At 39.0% G+C, this 18,835-nt stretch overlaps 1 protein-coding gene across 3 annotated transcripts in view; it reads right to left on the bottom strand.

Moving 5' to 3' along the window:
- LRMDA (leucine rich melanocyte differentiation associated) overlaps nucleotides 1-18,835 on the bottom strand; it is a 790,872-nt gene that overhangs the window by 557,881 nt on the left and 214,156 nt on the right. The window lies entirely within an intron of this gene.

The following is an 18,835-nucleotide window of genomic DNA, read 5'->3' as shown; positions in this document are numbered from 1 at the left end:
GAATTCATACACAGGAACAAGGCCATTACAGTTCTTAATGGCAAAGAAAATAAAGTAAATTAAACTTTGCTTATTAGAGTTGAAATAGAAAGTCATGGGAAAACTAAATGTATTTTATATTCACATTTTATGAATGTAATATTCACTTTTGTCATTTGCTTTACCTTGTCAAAGCAAGAAGTGTGACCCCTCTCAGTCATATGAAGTGCAAATATGCTTAGAACTATGGCTCTCTGTGTAGAATAACCTGATCATCTATTTGATGGATTTGAAAAATAAAGTGAAAATATACTCTTAATTGTAATGTACTGCATTTCAGAAACGCAATACATTTTGTATACATATAATCCCATACAACTTTGTCCATCTCTAATTAAAATGCATGAGGGGTGTGTTATTTGAAGGACCTGCTGCTGTTCCAATTTAAAAAAACAAACCTTGATATAGTTCAGCATTGGGAGGGGTGGACACAGCCAGACAGACATAAAAAAGCAGCATCTTGTATTATTTCCTTTATTGGATGGCTCCTTTCATCCAAGAAATATGAGGCCCCAAATGAATTGTACTTTGTTGCAGCTTCCTCTTCTCATTGAGAGCAGTGCCAGCACCAGGCTGTATGTTAATGAAAACAGTTTGATAAATGAGCCTCTGATATTTTGCACACATTTTTCTCTCTGAAGTGCTCTAAACTGATGTAGCTCACAGAGAATAAGGCGCATTAAGTCATTATATCAATTTTTGTTACCCTGATGCTTCAGTCCCCGTTAAAAGCTGACAGCCAATATAAAGCAAGGCAAGGGCATGATACCACTCCATCTATCACACCTTGGCAAAGACAGATTGCCTATTACACAAAGAGAAGGGAGCACATACTCGCTTTGCCGTTTTACGCTCTCCAATTAAGGGATAACATTGGGACTCTCTCATAAATCTGCTAATTGCGACTGAATTAATTTAACACGTTTTGCCAACTGCTGTGGAGTGTGCTTGGGAAAAGGAGAAGGGGGGCTATAAGATTAGAATAGTAAGAGAAGGAAAAAATGAAATAAATATGTGTATTTTGGGAAAAGGGACAGGCTAAGCTAATGTAAACTAGCAGGGGTTGAGGGGAGAGATTGTTTAAATAGACTCTTGATATGCTGTGTTGGTGAGAGATGTCACATGTACTTAGCTACCTGCTTCTCCCCTGTCGATGACCCAACTCTTTACATAAAACCAATCTGTCTCTGCTCATTTTACTTTTCGCGTTTCATTTTTGCTCCCCTATGTAGCAATGCAGGAAGATTATTCTTGTGAGACCTTGTGACACAATAAAATCGGATTGTCGTTACCTCTTGACTACAGAACGAAACCAACTGTTTATATAAAATTAATTTACTTTAATGCTGAACTTGTGATCAAATAATTAAAAAAAAAAAATATTGGCAGAGATGACTAGTTCTTATGCCACAAACAGTATCACATCTAGTGTGACATACTATTCTACTTTTTTTCATCTACATTACACCTATGTTACTTAAAGGACAGGAATATACACACACATATAATATATATATATATATATATATATATATATATATATATATATATTTCCTTATTATGTATACACATAAGACACTCATGACCGTGTCACACACCTATAACAGAGGGTGGCGACAGGTGACAAGAGGTTGCTGAACTTTTAAACCAGGATGTGGAAAGTTGAACACACAAATCAAGAACGCCAAACAGAAAATATTCAGACGATTGGCACCCTGTCTAAATGCTCAGCACACAAACACTGCTTTCCTTTCCAGTTACAATGCACTTAATATTCAGAACAGTCTTCAAACCCAGAGAGTGAATGAATAACCAATCGGAAAACAAACACAACAAATGGAAGAGGAAGTTTAACAAGACACCTCTCAGCATTATATGCTCTGTCTACAGCTTCTCCCAGTTGCCCACTGCCTTTAATATCCACTTGGAAGCGGCTGTACATTAAAGAAATACAATACAAATTTGACTGGACTTGCTACCTCAGAGACAGCTTCCAATGCTGCATAAAACTAATTCCAGCTGTCACTTACTGTAAGTCAAATGACGAATATCGGTAATACCTGTCAGAGCAGGAATGCTTTAAAAAGAGTTATGCAGCTGTCAAGCGTTTGATGACTTTAACAAGAGAAAAATAAGCGGAGAGGAGCGAAACACAGACAGTGCGGCATCTATTCGGCCGGATATCCAAATCTGCGACAGAAAGCTATTAATAAAATCAAATTACTTCCCATAAAATAAAAAAGGGTGGGAGAAGAGAAAAGAGGAGACGTGGAGGAGGAAACAAATACAAAAAAAAAAAAAAAAAAAAGAGACAGACAACAAAGAATCTGCGAGGAGGTGTTCGTAGGTAGATAGTACAATATTACAGTGATGCTATCAGCAGGCACCAAATAAAAATATGGTTCATGGTGTCTCTGATAGGTCGTTAGAATCAGACAAATGTATTTTGTGTCAAGTATTCTTTGGGATTCAGATTAAATAGCATGAATATGAGGCATGAATTAATTTGCTGCTGATGCAATTCTTGACCTGCTGGATAGGAAAAGACCTTTTCTCCCACGAGTGAAATTTTTGAAAATGGTTTCATCTCAATGTGTATTTGGCTTTCAGCAGATTTGGCCTTACATATTCTGTGCCAAATTCCCGCTATTTAATTCCACATGGAATTCAGTCCACACTAAACAGCACAATGAACTGACACCTGCGTTGTCCTAACTATTAATTAAAAATCCTGCAAAATCCTTAAGATACAAATACAGTGTGGAATGGCAAAACAAAAGCAGAACTCAAGGATTGTATCACTGGAACGTCACACCTCTGCAAAACGGACTATTTTTGTTTTAATATTAGTTTTATAGTTCTGGGTACAGTAACAAGGTTTTTTCATTTTGTTTTTTTTAGACTATGGGAATTTATGGATATATTTAACAGAACAAGCCTTTCATTTCCTTAACAGACAAGAGGTTTTATTAGATGCATTTAGGAAATATCATATCTTAAGGGAGGGAATTCAATTAGCCATGAAGTGTCTCCGGGATGTCCGTGAGACACTTTGGCCGGAATTCGATTGGCCGCGTTAACTGTAAAAAGTAACGCGGCCTGTGCACTATTACTAATATTACGGTAATAGTGCACTTAAATACCGTTATTACGGTAGATTCAACGCCGGAATTTTGCTGGCAGCTCAGAAAGTCAGATTAAATTTACCGTAATAATGGTAATAGGTTTAACGCAGCGCTACTTTGGAGGGTATTGAATTCCCCCCTTTGTGGTGGAGATTTGACAGAAATCTCCACTCATGTTTCCTCGCACCCCATAGAAATTTCTATCGTAATTGCCGTAAATGTGCGTGGTATGATCTCCGTGCCCCACATCGCCGGCAATTGAATTCCCCCTTATAATTAAGTTTTGGTTTTGTTAAGTAAACAATAAATTATTTTATATACACATACACAAATTCAGTGACCAAGCCACTTTATTAGGTACACCTGCCCGTTAATGGAAATATCTAATCAGACAATCATCTGACAGCAACTCATTACATAAAAGCAAAAGACATGGTAAAGTGGTTTAGTTATTGTTCAGAATGGGGAAGAAATGTGATCTGTGACTGTGAAATGATTGTTAGTGATAGACAGGGTTGGTTTGAGTATCATCATCACCATTTATTTATAAAGCGCCACTGATTCCGCAGCGCTGTACAGAGATCTCATTCACATCAGTCCCTGCTCCAGGGACTGATGTGATTTGGAGCTTACAGTCAAAATTCCCTAACATACACATACAGACAGACAGAGAGAGACTAGGGTCAATTTTGGTAGCAGCCAATTAACCTACTAGTATGTTTTTGGAGTTTTGGAGGAAACTGGAGCACCAGGAGGACACCCACACAAACACAGGGAGAACATACAAACTACACAAAGATAAGGCCATGGTTGGGAATTGAACTCATGACCCCAGCGCTGTGAAGCAGAAGTGCTGACCACTTAGCCACCGTGCTGCCTATATCGGAACGTTAATGCACAACCCTGTTTTACAAAGAATAGTGCACGAAACAAACATCCAGTGAAGGCCAGTTCGGTGGGTGTTAATGAGAAGAGAATGGCCAGACTGGTTCAAGCTTACAGTAACACAAATAACCACTCCACATAGGACCATAGCTAGCATCTAATATTATGTCTCTATCGCAGCAACCTAAATCCCATCTTCTTCTCCGTGCCTCAATAGAAAATAAATGCTATATTTTTCTGTTACACCTCTCACCCAGTTGTTAATACAAAGTTAAGTGTAATTAAGATTATGTGGAAGCGTATTTGTTCCTGTGTTTTTTTCTTTGATGTTTTAAAGGTAATAAACAATACATTACAAAAAGTAATTTTTAAAATCAGTGCTTCCAGAAAAGAAATGATGGTGGGTCAAGTAATTTGGTTCCTTAGTACCTGGAGCTAAATATTATAAAACAAGTACACATATTACCTCTAAAAAATACCCCCCAAAATTCCATTATTAGTTATTGTAGAGGTCAGGAGAAGTAGCTGCAGAATGCGGTTATCCATCACTAGGGGACAGTGTAGTGACTTTCAGCCACAAAGAACTGGGCAGTGATCAATCACTGCTTAGAAATGCAAGAATGCTCATGTGTGAATTTTAACCAGCTTTTCCTCCTATGTTATAGCTGAAAATATAGGGAAGAGTATTAACAGACAAATACTACAATTAATAGACAAATAACCCGGCTCCAAAAATGCATTATTACCATGCCAGACATTATACACTTTGCTGTGCAAATATGGATAACCACACAGCCCAAATCCTACAAGACATAATGTGAAAGCATAGGACAAAAGTTAGTTGTGCTAAACATCCATCATCATCATTTATTTATATAGCACCACTAATTCCGCAGCGCTGTACAGAGAACTCACTCACATCAGTGCCTGCCCCATTGGAGCTTACAGTCTAAATTCCCTAACATACACACACACCCAGACAAACTAGTGTCAATTTGATAGCAGTCAATTCACCTACTAGTAAGTTTTTAGATTGTGGGAGGAAACCGGAGCACCCGGAGGAAACCCACGCAAACACAGGGAGAACATACAAACTCCACACAGATAAGGCCATGGTCGGGAATCGAACTCATGACTCCAGTGCTGTGAGGCAGAAGTGCTAACCACTAAGCCACCGTGCTGCCCATCCAGTCATTGCACAGTGATGTAAAACTACCCTCTTTTGGAAGAACTGGTCACTACATACATGTGAACCTGTTTTAGGTCTATTATTTATGGCTATAATATCTCCTTTCTTTTTTTTAGATTAAAAAAACGAAAAATAAATCTGGACTTCAACACTTATATGTTGATTTTTGATGCGTTATAAGCGTAGATCTTACTACACATTTTCTGCACACTACAGTGCAAGTGTCATAACGACAACCTATGCATTTTAATGTACATAGTTTGGAAAACTGTGATAATGCCCTGTCTACTGCATGAGATAGATGAGCTAAATCTTTTAATTAAACTGCTCTACCTGTAAGTATCATACATAAAAAGAGAAACAGTCAATTATGGAACATAAATGGCTAGCATGAATTTTACTTGTTTTTTTAAATATTAACTGTAATATATATTGTGTGTGAATGCATCCAAAATGGTTTATACTGATGTGCTGTGAATTCACCAGGCTAGGAGGATAAATAATCCTATTGGAAAGCAGAGTCTCTAACAGAACACTCAGCTGTTGATCTGCACCTAAAGACTGCCTACCGTTCACTGTGAATGCATGCAATTACTGAGAGTGGGCCTGATTCATTAAGGAAAGTTAAGCAAAAAATTGAGTAAGTTTTCTTACTCAAGTTTTCTGGACAAAACCATGTTGCAATTAAAGGGGTGCAAATGAGTGTATTATTATACACCTAAGGAAAATAAGGATAAAACTGGCTGCTTTTTCATGTAGCTCACAAATACTTACATAGCTTATTTATACACTGAAATTTAAAGTTGATCTAGGACATGCCCTACCCCAACTATAAATCTGCCATCACATTTTAAATTTACTTCCCCCTCCAATGCAACATAGTTTTACCTTACTTGCTTACTTTTGCATTACTTTCCGTAATGAATCAGGCAAAGTATCTTTACCAAAGGGAACGATTATGGTTTACCGTTATTGCATTCCCAGAAGCCCTTGAACACACCTCGGTGTAATGCATTGCGGATACAAATATTATCTCACAGTCAATGGTTGAAAAATAAGTAAAATGTTGATCTTTCTGCCATTTCATCTTGGATATCAATCTTTCAAAAACAGAGTTAATAATATTCCCAACCACCAAGAGAAGTTACCTACTTGACATTTCTATTTCTGGTGACAACATGACAATAAATCCCACCTGGCAAGCTTACTGAATAGGTGTGATCTTTGACTCAGAACTATCCTTTGTTCCTCACATTGATTCTATATTTAAATCACGTTGCATACATTTAAAAAACATTTCCAGAATATGTACATATCTTACACAAGATACTGCAAAAACTTAAAAAATGTATGCACTCATCTCCCGCATTAACTATTGCAATTCTCTCCTTACTGGTCACCCCCAAAACAGACTTGAGCCCCTACAATCTATTTTGCATGCAGCAGCTAGATTGATTTTCCTTGCAAATCGTTCTTCCTCTGCTGAGCCACTCTGTCAGTCTCTACTTTGGTTGCTTGTTTTCTACATAATACAATATAAAATACTTCTACTAACCTAAAAGGCCATCAACAAAACTGCACATACATATCTTCACTTGTCTCAAAATATCTTCTAACTCAACACCTCCATTTTGCACAAGATCTACATCTCTCTTCCACTCATCACATGCTCCCATTACCGGTTACAGGACTTTTTTCAGTCTGCACCCGCTCTATGAAATTCACTCCCTACCATTAATAGAACGCTTCTCAAAAAAACTGTTTTTATACATTATTCTGCATAATCCGATAGTCTGGGAGAACTACCAAAATTTGGGAGTCTTTGGGACATGCTGGAAGAGTAGGCATGTATAAAATACAATGTTTCAGTGCAACAGTTTTCAGTGATATACCAAGTGACTTAATTATGATTTCTTTGGTCAACAATGGTTTTCATAATAAAATTTAACTAGTGAAACCAGCGGTAACTGCCTGAAACTAAACTAAACTAATGTAATGATTAAGTTACCTTATTAACAGAAATCAATAACTTTGTTATACACTACTTTACATGTAGAAATTTTAACAACGGAGTATAATGAATAAATAATCATTTTATCAATCACCATATTAAAGGAACTAAAGAATTTCTTTATACAGTACAATATATGTATAAGTACTGCCATTGAATAACATTGCGGGGCATGGTCCCTGCAAGACCTTCTGATATATGTGGCTGCAAGTAACTGTCACAGTTTCCAGACCCAGGGCCATCTTTTTCATTGGGCACGATGGGCAGCTGCCCGGGGGCCCCACGGGCAAGGGGGCCCCATGGGCGTGGCTCTTAATGAGAATAAATAATCCTGCAAAAGAAAAAAACCTGCAAAAAAACCTTCAAGGGTTACTGAGCAAGGACATCTATCTATCTCTATATATCTATATCTGTATCTGTATACATCTATATATCTATATCTAGGAGCCCCAGTGCACTGCTTTGCCCGGGGGCCCATAATGTTGTTAAGATGGCCCTGTCGAGACCACCCAGCAGGTCACATGTTCCAAGGTCGCACAGGAGGTGTCCATGGACAGTTCACTAACTGTCACAGTTTCCAGAGCAACCAGCAGGTGCACAGGTTTATTACCAACTGTCACATTTCCCGGAGCACAATGGTAATGCATTGTTGTAGATAGCGGGTGGACGTTTTGAAAAATAACTCAGAAACGATGCAACTCTCAAAATCTCTTAGTTTGGTATATTTTGTGCCCTGCTCAGACAATGGTATTGAAAATATTGACTAAAACAGTTTACATGCTATTTTATCTATATTTTATTTTTATCTATTTTTTCTGCTTTGTACTTATATATTACACATGTACCAGCTCATGCACATAAGAAACCTGGTTTCTTAATTTTATTCTGAATATGCATAGTTAGCATCTTATATTCACCCGTTATTGACTTGTTTGGGTGCTCACACTTGCTAGTGAGCAAACAATAAATGCAAAGAGTTACTAGATGTGCCTTGTAACACTTTTATAAAGACAAGGTCAGCTTTGACATGCTGTTCTTAGTATGTGATTATAATGAGACAACAGAACATAAACACAAAACACTTATTGATTGTATGGCCTTTAGAGAATGCTGAGTGACAGGTTTCAAAACAGACAAAAGTCGTAACTTCAATACTTGAGACAGAGGCCTTTCAAGCTGACAGAGTTGACACCCATTTACAGCAAAGAACTATTAGACGCAACAGTCTTCCTCATCACACAGTATAAACCAGAAGGTGGAAAACTCCCTCTACAGAATAACTACATTTTTGTTTAAGATTAATTTGGAAAGGTTCAGGATGTATTGGTAGTAAGTGCTATGTAGTTGTGCAAATAGACAACACTGAATTCTGAACTCTCTGCCTACAGTGGAGGCAGAAACTCAAAACTGCAACAATATTAGATCCATTATGTCACTTCTATCCCATCCGCAATAACACTAGCACATTTAGATACAATGTCCTTTTGCTGCTAGCAGATCCATATATACCAGTGATAGGCAACCCAATACGCTTTAGCGGCCAAATGGGTGGCTCTCTGACCTCCTAAAGGAGGTAATCAAAATAATAAGTTAAAAGAGTCTATCTGTAATAACATATCTGTGGCCATTTTAAACAAATGTTACAAGCTATAACAAACAAATCCGACAATAAAGCAAGAAGGGGCTGGGGGCTGCAGGTGAAGGCTCAGATGGCTGCCTGTTGCCCATCACTAATCTATACACTTCACATGATGGTCACTGCAGGTAACTGTAGACCACTATATACATGGACAATTTCTTTGTGTTTTTCTCTTTTTGTTGTATTTTGCATAAACAAACTTTGCACATGCTCATAAACAGACCTTACGTAAATTAACACAACTGCATGCAATTTATGTCCGAACGCAAATTACACTTACGCCTTCGGGCAATGTGTAATAAGGGCATGCCGTGCTTGGGTACGTTTTGTTTTTAGCCGTATCATTTGCACCAGTAACAGAGCAAGTGTAAATGCCGACTGATAGTGATGACTGACACAGCTTTGTCTTTGTATTAAAAAATTACATGAATGCAGAACATTGGTGTGCAAGAGAGAATATAAAAACACATTGTATGTACAGTATGCATTAAGAACATCCTGACTTATGTATTAAATATAATATATAAGATATAAGCTATATATTTTTTAAATACATATTTATTATAAGTTGTTCATTTATTTGTTCATCCACTCTCTCATCATCTCCTGCCTCGACTACTGCAACCTTCTCCTTACTGACCTCCCCCTCTCCCATCTTGACCCCCTCCGCTCCGTTCTCAATGCGGCTGCTCGACTCATCTTTCTCTCACGCCGCTCCTCCTCAACCTCTCCTTTCTACCACGCCCTACACTGGCTCCCCTTCCCCTACAGGATCCATTTAAAACTCCTCACCACCACTTACAAAGCTCTCTCCCAGTCTACTGCCCCCTATATCTCTAACCTCCTCACCATTCACACTCCGGCCCACTCCCTGCGCTCGGCCAATGACCGTCGCCTCTCCACCACTCTGATCACCTCTTCCCACTCTAGAATCCAGGACTTCTCCCGAGCTGCCCCCTGCACTGGAATGACCTCCCTCACGCCATCCGTCTCTCTCCCAACCTGTGCTCCTTCAAACGGGCACTTAAAACCCACCTGTTCCTTAAAGCCTACCAACCATCCACCTAACCCCTCATCCTCTCTTCTCGTTCTCCCTCTCCCCCCTGGCCCCTCTCTTCTCTCCCCCTTGCTTCACTGGCTCCCTTTTGTGCCTGTTTTGTTTCACCCTCCCTTAGGATGTAAGCTCTCATGAGCAGGGCCCCCCTCCCCTCCTGTCTCCATACCGGTTCTTTCGCTCTGTCTTTACTCAATATGACTTCCTGGAGTTCCTGAAGCATTGGTACTTTGTGTTTATTGTTCTGCACTTTGTCACCCTGTTTTGTAATACTGTTTGTACTGTGTACGACGCTGCGGAAACCTTGTGGCGCCCAACAAATAAATGATAATAATAATAATATTTATTTTGCATGCTTTCTGATGGGACTATATATTGCACAAATTCATGTGTGTATCCTGCACTGTGTTCTATCTACCTGTCACGAGCCGTGGCAGTCTGTCGCATCCTGGCGTGATGTAGCAGCCAAGCACATGCATTAGTTACAATGCACGGTTATCTTTGTGGCATAGAGTATAAGGGTGTAGAGACATCCTCCAACTCCAGGGGGAGCTCTCGCATGATTCTAATTTGTTGATTTATATATTTATACATGTTCCTGGTTTCTGATATGACCTATGCTAGTTCTAAGCTAGTAATTAATTAGCAGCCTCCTGAGGCTGATTGTCAGCCCTGTTCTCCTCCTTTCTGATTTGTCCATCAAAGTATTTAAGGCAGTGAGAACTGGGCCTCACTGCCGGTTATAGTGTTCTGTTCCCAGTATTGCTGCCTGCTGCTCTGCTGTGTTGGTGTTTAACCTCAAATTGTTCTCTCGTGTATGACCTCTGCCTGTCCATGGATTCTGAATATTTGCCTGTGACCCTGATCTTCTGCCTGTACCCGGATTCCGAATATTTGCCTGTGACCCTGATCTTGTGCCTGTACCCGGATTCTGAATATTTGCCTGTGACCCTGATCTTCTGCCTGTACCCGGATTCTGAATATTTGTCTGTGGCCCTTATCCAGCTAGCACCTGTCATCTCCACCTGTGCTCGGCCACTCCGCAGATCTCTGGTCGGTCCCTACTCTGTGTATTACCTCCTGTTCCTGTGCGCCGCCGTGTGGACATAAACTTGTACTACACTGAGTGTAAGTCCTGTGGGCATCCAAGTACTTGTGAGCATAACCAGTCTCTACGGCAAAGGCAGTTGCTATAGGTGAAGACCTCTTCCTTTAGTTCTATAAGTTTATGACGCACTGGCGGCCATAACACCTACATATGGCAAGTAACGTTTAGGCAGAGGGTACCTATACCCTGATTCAAATTTAAACATATCATGAGATCCGCTTGTATTTGAATGTGACAGGAGCTACACAAGTTCTGTGCTCGTTCTGAAATGCAAGTTGTGCGCAGGCTGGACCAAACATGAATCAGGCCCCTTGTTTAATGAAACTTATAGGTTGTAACTTCTCACAATTTACTAATGTTGCTTGATCTTGACTTGTATTCTATGTATCTGTTACAAATTGCACCAACTAACCTGCATTTTGGTCACTGTTCATACCTGTTTCCCTTGGTTCTTACACCCTGCATTCGCTTGCTGGTCTGAACTGAGCATGCGCACACCTGGGGGTAAATGTATCATACCCCGGTTTGATCAACTCACGGGAGTTCGGTGTCTTCGCAGCTTAAATTTAAAGCGGCGCTGCCTTGTAAAGGGAAACTTCCTTTAAATTTAAGCCTACCCCCTGGTCTTTTCAAAACTTCCTGCATTTTCTTGATTGGCTAATTGCCTGTCAGCCCTGTCTATTTAAAGCACCTGATTCTCTACCAAGTTGCCAGATCTTCAGGTCTCCTTATCTGCTTGGAAGCTGTTCTCTCTGGCTCCTGTCTGCACACCTTAATCCTGTGTTACCTGTTCCACGATCAAGACCTGTGGTGTCACTACAAGAACCTTGTGCCTCATCATCAGTCCTGTCCTCAAGCTATTCGCTTTCCAGGAATCTCAATGCATCAGTTCTCTGCAGTTCACCACTTCTCAGTTGGTATCCTGTGTTACCTGTTCCATGATCAAGACCTGCATTATTGTTGCAGGAACCTTGTGCTTCATAATCAGTCCTGATCTCAGCTATTTGCTTTCTAAAGACTTCTACGCTTCGGTTCACTGACGTTCACCTGTAGCTCTGCATTTATCTTCAAGCAGTCCTGTTCCACTCCATGGCTCCATCTCACCCCGCTCTTATCCCCCTTAGAGTACCGCGACCTGTGGCGAGAGAGCAGTTAAGTCCATACTCCATTGCAGGGATCCCTGATGAATACCTCTCTACCGTTAGACTTCGCACCTCTCAGGGGGGTAAGTCTCTCTAGAGCGGGGCTTCGATGCCTATTCCAAATCCAGGCTCTGTGACAAAATCAAAGCTTAAAAAAAAACCATACATTTGAAAATAAATGTATATAGGATAAGGATAATATAAGGATACACCCATTTCTGACTTGCAGAAGCCTTGGATACTGTTTTGACATAATGACATTCTGTGATACTGTTTTGTAATCTGGTACTAGTTGGCGCTGGTGATGATAATTAAAAAACTACACCTAAGCACAATTTTGTACCATAAGTGCCAACATCCATTTGTGAGATAGCTACTCCTCTGGAATGTGTATTTCACAAACTATATTCATCTCGGTCATGAGACCCTCATGGTTTTGCTACTTCGAGGAGAGAGGAATAAAAAATTCTGCATTTATAATTTTTTATTCTATCAGGATAGTAAGCTCCATCTTATATATACAATTTTCTACTGTCACAAACAGCATTAGCATTCAATAGAAAATTCCTACATTCACTATGTGGCCAAAATAATGTGAACATGCCTTCTAATCAGTTTGTTTCAACCACACCCATTGTTAACAGGTGCATAAAACCCAAGCATACAGCCATGCAATTTCCATAATCCGACATTAACAGTAGAATGGGCCGTGCCCAAGAGCTCAGTGACATTCAACGTGGTACTGACATAGTATGTCACTTTTCCAACAAGTCAGTTTGTCAAATTTGTGCCCTGATAAAGTTGCCCCAGTCAACTAAAAGTGCTGTTATTGTGAAGTGGAAACCTCTAGGAGCAACAAGAGCTCAGCCATGAAGCGAGTTTGGTGGCTTGCACAGGGCCCTGGCTAAACCCCACAGAGCACCGTTGGGATGAATTGTAACGCTGTCTACGAGCCAAGCCTTACTGCCTTACATCAGTGCCTGAACTTACTTATGCTCTTGTGGCTGAATGGATGGGAATACCTGCAGCCATATTCTAATATCTAGTGCAAAGCCTTCCCAAAAGAGAAGAGGATGTTATAGCAGGAAAAAGGGGGGGGGGGGGGGCGGGAAACGACCAACTCGGTATTAATGCCTGTGATTTCGAAATAAAATGTTCAACAAACACATATGGATATGATGTTTGAGTGTCCACATATTTTTGTCCATGTAGATTACCTTGAATAGATAACAAACAATTAATATTTCTGCTTCCCGAGCACCCAAACACTGACCAATTAAAAATTATTTATACAGGCAAAAATGTTACATCCAAAAATCAGAAACCTTATGTAAATGTAAATCCTACAGTGGAGAAAATAAGAGAAAAGATAATGACTTACATTACTAATCTAAAAGAACAGTGCCTCTGAATGGCACAAAAGCTATTCATGAAGAAATTAGTAAAAAAGTGATATGTATAGTACAGAGAGAAAACTATTATAAAAATGCTTAATAATTTGTAATTTTACTGTCAAGTTAGTAGTGATAACAATCACCAAATAAGTAAAAAAAATACTTGATGGACCTATCCCTAACCTGTATGATTTCAGATGCTTTATCAGCTATGTTTACTAACAGTAACATTACACCTGCAGGGGTAAAAGGTTATAACAGCAGGCCACCCCTGCCTTCTGTCCCCATCAGTACATCTCAATGTCTGCTGACCAGTTACAATTTTTATTGAGCTGCAGCCATTATATCGGCGAGACCTTAGATCTGCTGCGCCATACTTTATATTGGGTCCTTTTTGTGGGGGACAGATTTATTCAATGACCATAACAATGCAGAGGATAGAGGTCCCAGAGGAGTTACCTCCACAATTCAGGTTAGAGGGTGGAATAAGTCCTGAACTACTGTCCCGTTTTTATTCAGTGAAAAAACAGTGTTATAACAATGGTATGTTTCATACTTGGCAACTTTAATTACCTCCCTTCTGGGAGGCAAGGGGGAGGGGGAGGTCAGGTGGCAAACATGGAAGGAGCCATGGTGAAATGCCGACAGTCACGGCATCACAAAGTGGGGGGCTGGGCCTTATGACACAAACAGAGCTATAAAGCCGCCCCACTGTCTGGATCCGGGAGGGTGCATACTCTCCCAGGAGGGCTCTGCGAAATTTGGGAGCCTCCTGTACATTCCAGGAGAGAAGGCAAGCATGCAATACATTGCAATAACGTTATACTCAAACCTTTTGCGAGTTATTGTTTTTAAACAATGAACAGCTTGAGGCACTAACTGTTGTTAATCTTTCTAATATACAAAGACCATTGTCTTCTGTTTGCATGTAAAACAGGGCACTTCCTTCATGATTATCTCCTCTAGTAAAGTGGGGGGTTATGAACACAATAACAAACAGTTTGCACCATTATATCAAAGTGGACATGCTCACATGTTTGGAGTTGTTAAATGTTAGGGATACCCTTCTCAGCTCTCATAGAAAATTCAAATTAGCTTTCAAAACTAAGGACTTTGTTAAATCAGAGAATATCCTTAAAGAAGAACAAGTAGAGATAAATTAGTTAATAACCCCAGCACTGATAATATAGAATTACCTAAAGTCAGCTGACTGTAGAATAGAATATACAGCGTAACCTGGTAAATGTTGTAAACTAAACAAAACAGTTAATACACAGTATATGCTGGAACCAGGAAGCAGCTTGGTCCAGAAAGTCCTGTGTGCTACTAACAAAATACATTGGGGACTCATAAGGACATGTTTGAGAAACAATTTCATAATTGTTCATTAAGTGTCCTCTAAATGAGTATTACATTTAGAGAGACTGTTAAAAGGAGATGTAATTAGTAAATGGAACTGTATTTCAACAATATTTTAAAAAATATTTTTTTTTAATGTCATTGCTGCATGTGTTCACCATAAACATTTTATATTTTACCGGGAATGTATACAAGCTGAATTTGACGACTTTAGGGTCTTATTATAAAACATTGCAGTTCATTAATTGTACTTAATTATGAAAACAGATTCCGGCACTGAAGATGACTGCTCAGACAAGGTACCAACGCTGGGGATCTGCACCCCAAAAAATAGATATATACACTCAAAAAATGCAATAGGTAGCCAAGTCTGCCACAAAGCACTCATGCACGGTGAAACAATAGAAAAAGGATATTTATTAAAACATTCTAAAATCCACATAAAAATGGTATACACATTATAACCACATGTTGGAGATCTCAGTGCCAATTAGAACATATAACTAAGTAGGTGCACCTACACGATGTTCAAATCATCAAAGGTATTAGTATATACCCAGTCCAGCAGCTTCTACAACCACTCGTCTTATTGAAATATAGCGCTATGTATTTAATGTTGCATGGAGACAATATTTCCGATGATCGTAGAGCCACAGTTTGGAGCGTTAAGATTGTAGTAATGGAGGGTATCTTACATAGATGGTAACAGGATTCCAAATGGTATAGTCAAAGAGGTATAATGAAGTCGCTTACCAGATCCCTGGCATCACACGCAAGACCAATACCTTGACAGTAAATTCCGTTAACTGTGTATGATGAACCTCCTTCAGTTGGAATAAGTGAGAGATGTGTAGTCAGAGCTCTACTCACTGCTCTTCTCCGCTCCACGTGGTAAACAACTGATAGCGCCTGGGTTCGCGCACTCCTGACATCAATGAAGTGCGCCCCGTCTGAGACGGAACTCTCCGAAATATGATAAGAGATTAGCGGTTGTTGATAAAGAAGCACTGTATGTATATCATGGCACTCTGTTTCATCCAACAGATACTTGTTGCTTACATGACGCGTTTCATTGCTATAAAGGCGATTTCCTCAGAGATAAAATTCACACTGACTCTAGACGTCTTTTAAGTTCACAACTAATTGCAAACAATCATCACATGGTAAGAAATGCATTAACTCTTAGTACTCCGTGCATGAGTGCTCAGTCCCCATCAGAGGATATTTAATCAATAACAGTAATGGTTAACCAATGTAAACAATATAACCATTCCCAAAACAAATTATAACAAATTATAACATTGCCCACATTTTATATCATCCTATTTAAAATATAATATAGGTCTTGATATAATATCTAACCTTCTAAATATTTTTTGAACCCATAACTGAGTATCCTAAATAGCGAATCCAAATAAATCATAGATCCATATCTCATTAATCTCCATAATATCATTGGATTACATAGAGGATATTCCCAAGTATAAGACTAATATAGATCTTAGACATAAAACCACAAATATATTCCACAATATATTCAAAACCAATCCAATTTATTTCATATGATATCATTCAGTTCAAGTGACTGATTTAAACCTATAGGATATAATGTATCTAAGAGGTAAACCCAATAAACTTCTTGTTTGCATAATATCTTATATCGATCTCCTCCTCTTGCTGTAGGTTTTACAAATTCTAGCCCAGTTATTGAGAGGCTATCTGGGTTACTATTATGTTTTTCAAGAAAATGTCGTGAGACGCTGTGGGATTTTAATCCCTTTAAAATATTCCTCCTGTGTTCATTAAAACGTAGTTTCAATTTTCTTGTTGTCCTACCTACATAGTATAGGTTGCAACTACACCTTAATAGATAAATCACATAGGATGAGTTACAATTAATGAAACCACGTATATTATACATTCTATTTGTTTCCAGATTTTCCACTGTATATACTTTGTTTTTAATATGACCACAGGTTATACACCGTGTCCCACCACATTTATAAGAACCATCAGGAACCAATGGAAACCATTGTAAGTGTGTTCCTATGGAAAAATTATCATTACTTGATAAAGAATTATCACCCGTATTTTTAACACCCGTATTTTTAGCTACCGGTCGTGATTTCAAAAAGCTTGGTGCTAACATGTTTTTTAAATTATTAGCTTTTTTAAAAACCACTACTGATTTTGCTGGTAAAATAGCTTTCAAAACCAGATCTTGTTTTAAAATAGAATAGTTTGAACATAATATATTTCTTATTGCTATGGAAGACTCATTATATTTAGATATAAAAGCCCATTCTGCATTATCATTCTTTTTGACCTTTTTCGGTAACATTTTCTTATTGTTGATCTCTGAATCTGTTTCTAATCCCAAACCTAAAGATTTCTCATTAGGGTTCAACAACATTTCCCTATCCATTCGTTCTACTTCCTCAAATGCTTGTTGAACCAGCATAAGAGGATATCCCCTGTCCAGGAAATTTTTTTGACATTATCCTAGCTTGCTGTAAAAAAACCTCTTTATCTGAACAATTGCGACGAATGCGCATGAATTGTCCCTTTGGTATATTCTTTTTCCATTTATGGAAATGAGCACTTTTAAAATGAAGATAGTTATTACAATCTACCTTTTTAAAAAATGTGGAAGTTGATATCTTGCCATCTTTAACCATTAGAGACAAATCTAGAAACTCCATCTTAGTTTTGTGATATTGGTAAGTAAAATTAAGGTGATAATCATTCTGATTCATATAGTCTACAAAAGCTCGTGCTCGTGGTTCTCCACCTTTACAAATAAAAAACAAATCATCTATATAGCGGCCATAGAGGACGAGGTCCGCCCCGAACTCGCCAGCCCACACGCGGGATTCCTCAAAGGCTCCCACGTATAGGTTGGCGTAGCTCGGGGCGAAGCGCGTCCCCATGGCCGTCCCTTTAATCTGTAAATAATAACCACCATCAAACAAAAAGTAATTGTGTGTTAAAATAAATGTTATGGAGTCAACCAGAAACCTCTGAAGTTCGGCTGACAATTCACCACTTTGTCTAAGTGTTTCCTCAATAACCTCTATCCCTTTTGTATGGGGGATATTAGTGTATAGGGATTCAGCATCCATAGTTAAAAATGCATAAGTATCATCCCATATAATATCCATTTTCTTGAAAAACATAATAGTAACCCAGATAGCCTCTCAATAACTGGGCTACAATTTGTAAAACCTACAGCAAGAGGAGGAGATCGATATAAGATATTATGCAAACAAGAAGTTTATTGGATTTAAATCTTAGATACATTATATCCTATAGGTTTAAATCAGTCACTTGAACTGAATGATATGCATTTCTTACCATGTGATGATTGTTTGCAATTAGTTGTGAACTTAAAAGACGTCTAGAGTCAGTGTGAATTTTATCTCTGAGGAAATCGCCTTTATAGCGATGAAACGCGTCAGTTAAGCAACAAGTATCTGTTGGATGAAACAGAGTGCCATCATATACATACAGTGCTTCTTTATCAACAACCGCTAATCTCTTATCATATTTCGGAGTTCCGTCTCAGACGGGGCGCACTTCAATGACGTCAGGAGTGCGCGAACCCAGGCGCTATCAGTTGTTTACCACGTGGAGCGGAGAGGAGCAGTGAGTAGAGCTCTGACTACACATCTCTCACTTATTCCAACTGAAGGAGGTTCATCATACACAGGAATCGGAATTTACTGTCAAGGTATTGGTCTTGCGTGTGATGCCAGGGATCTGGTAAGAGACTTCATTATACCTCTTTGACTATACCATTTGGAATCCTGTTACCATCTATGTAAGATACCCTCCATTACTACAATCTTAACGCTCCAAACTGTGGCTCTACGATCATCGGAAATATTGTC

This window comes from Mixophyes fleayi, chromosome 6, assembly GCF_038048845.1.
Source record: "Mixophyes fleayi isolate aMixFle1 chromosome 6, aMixFle1.hap1, whole genome shotgun sequence".
NCBI classification, from domain to species: Eukaryota; Metazoa; Chordata; class Amphibia; order Anura; family Limnodynastidae; genus Mixophyes; species Mixophyes fleayi.
Note: the sequence above shows the minus strand (reverse complement) of the source record. Positions and strands in the feature narration are given on the sequence as shown.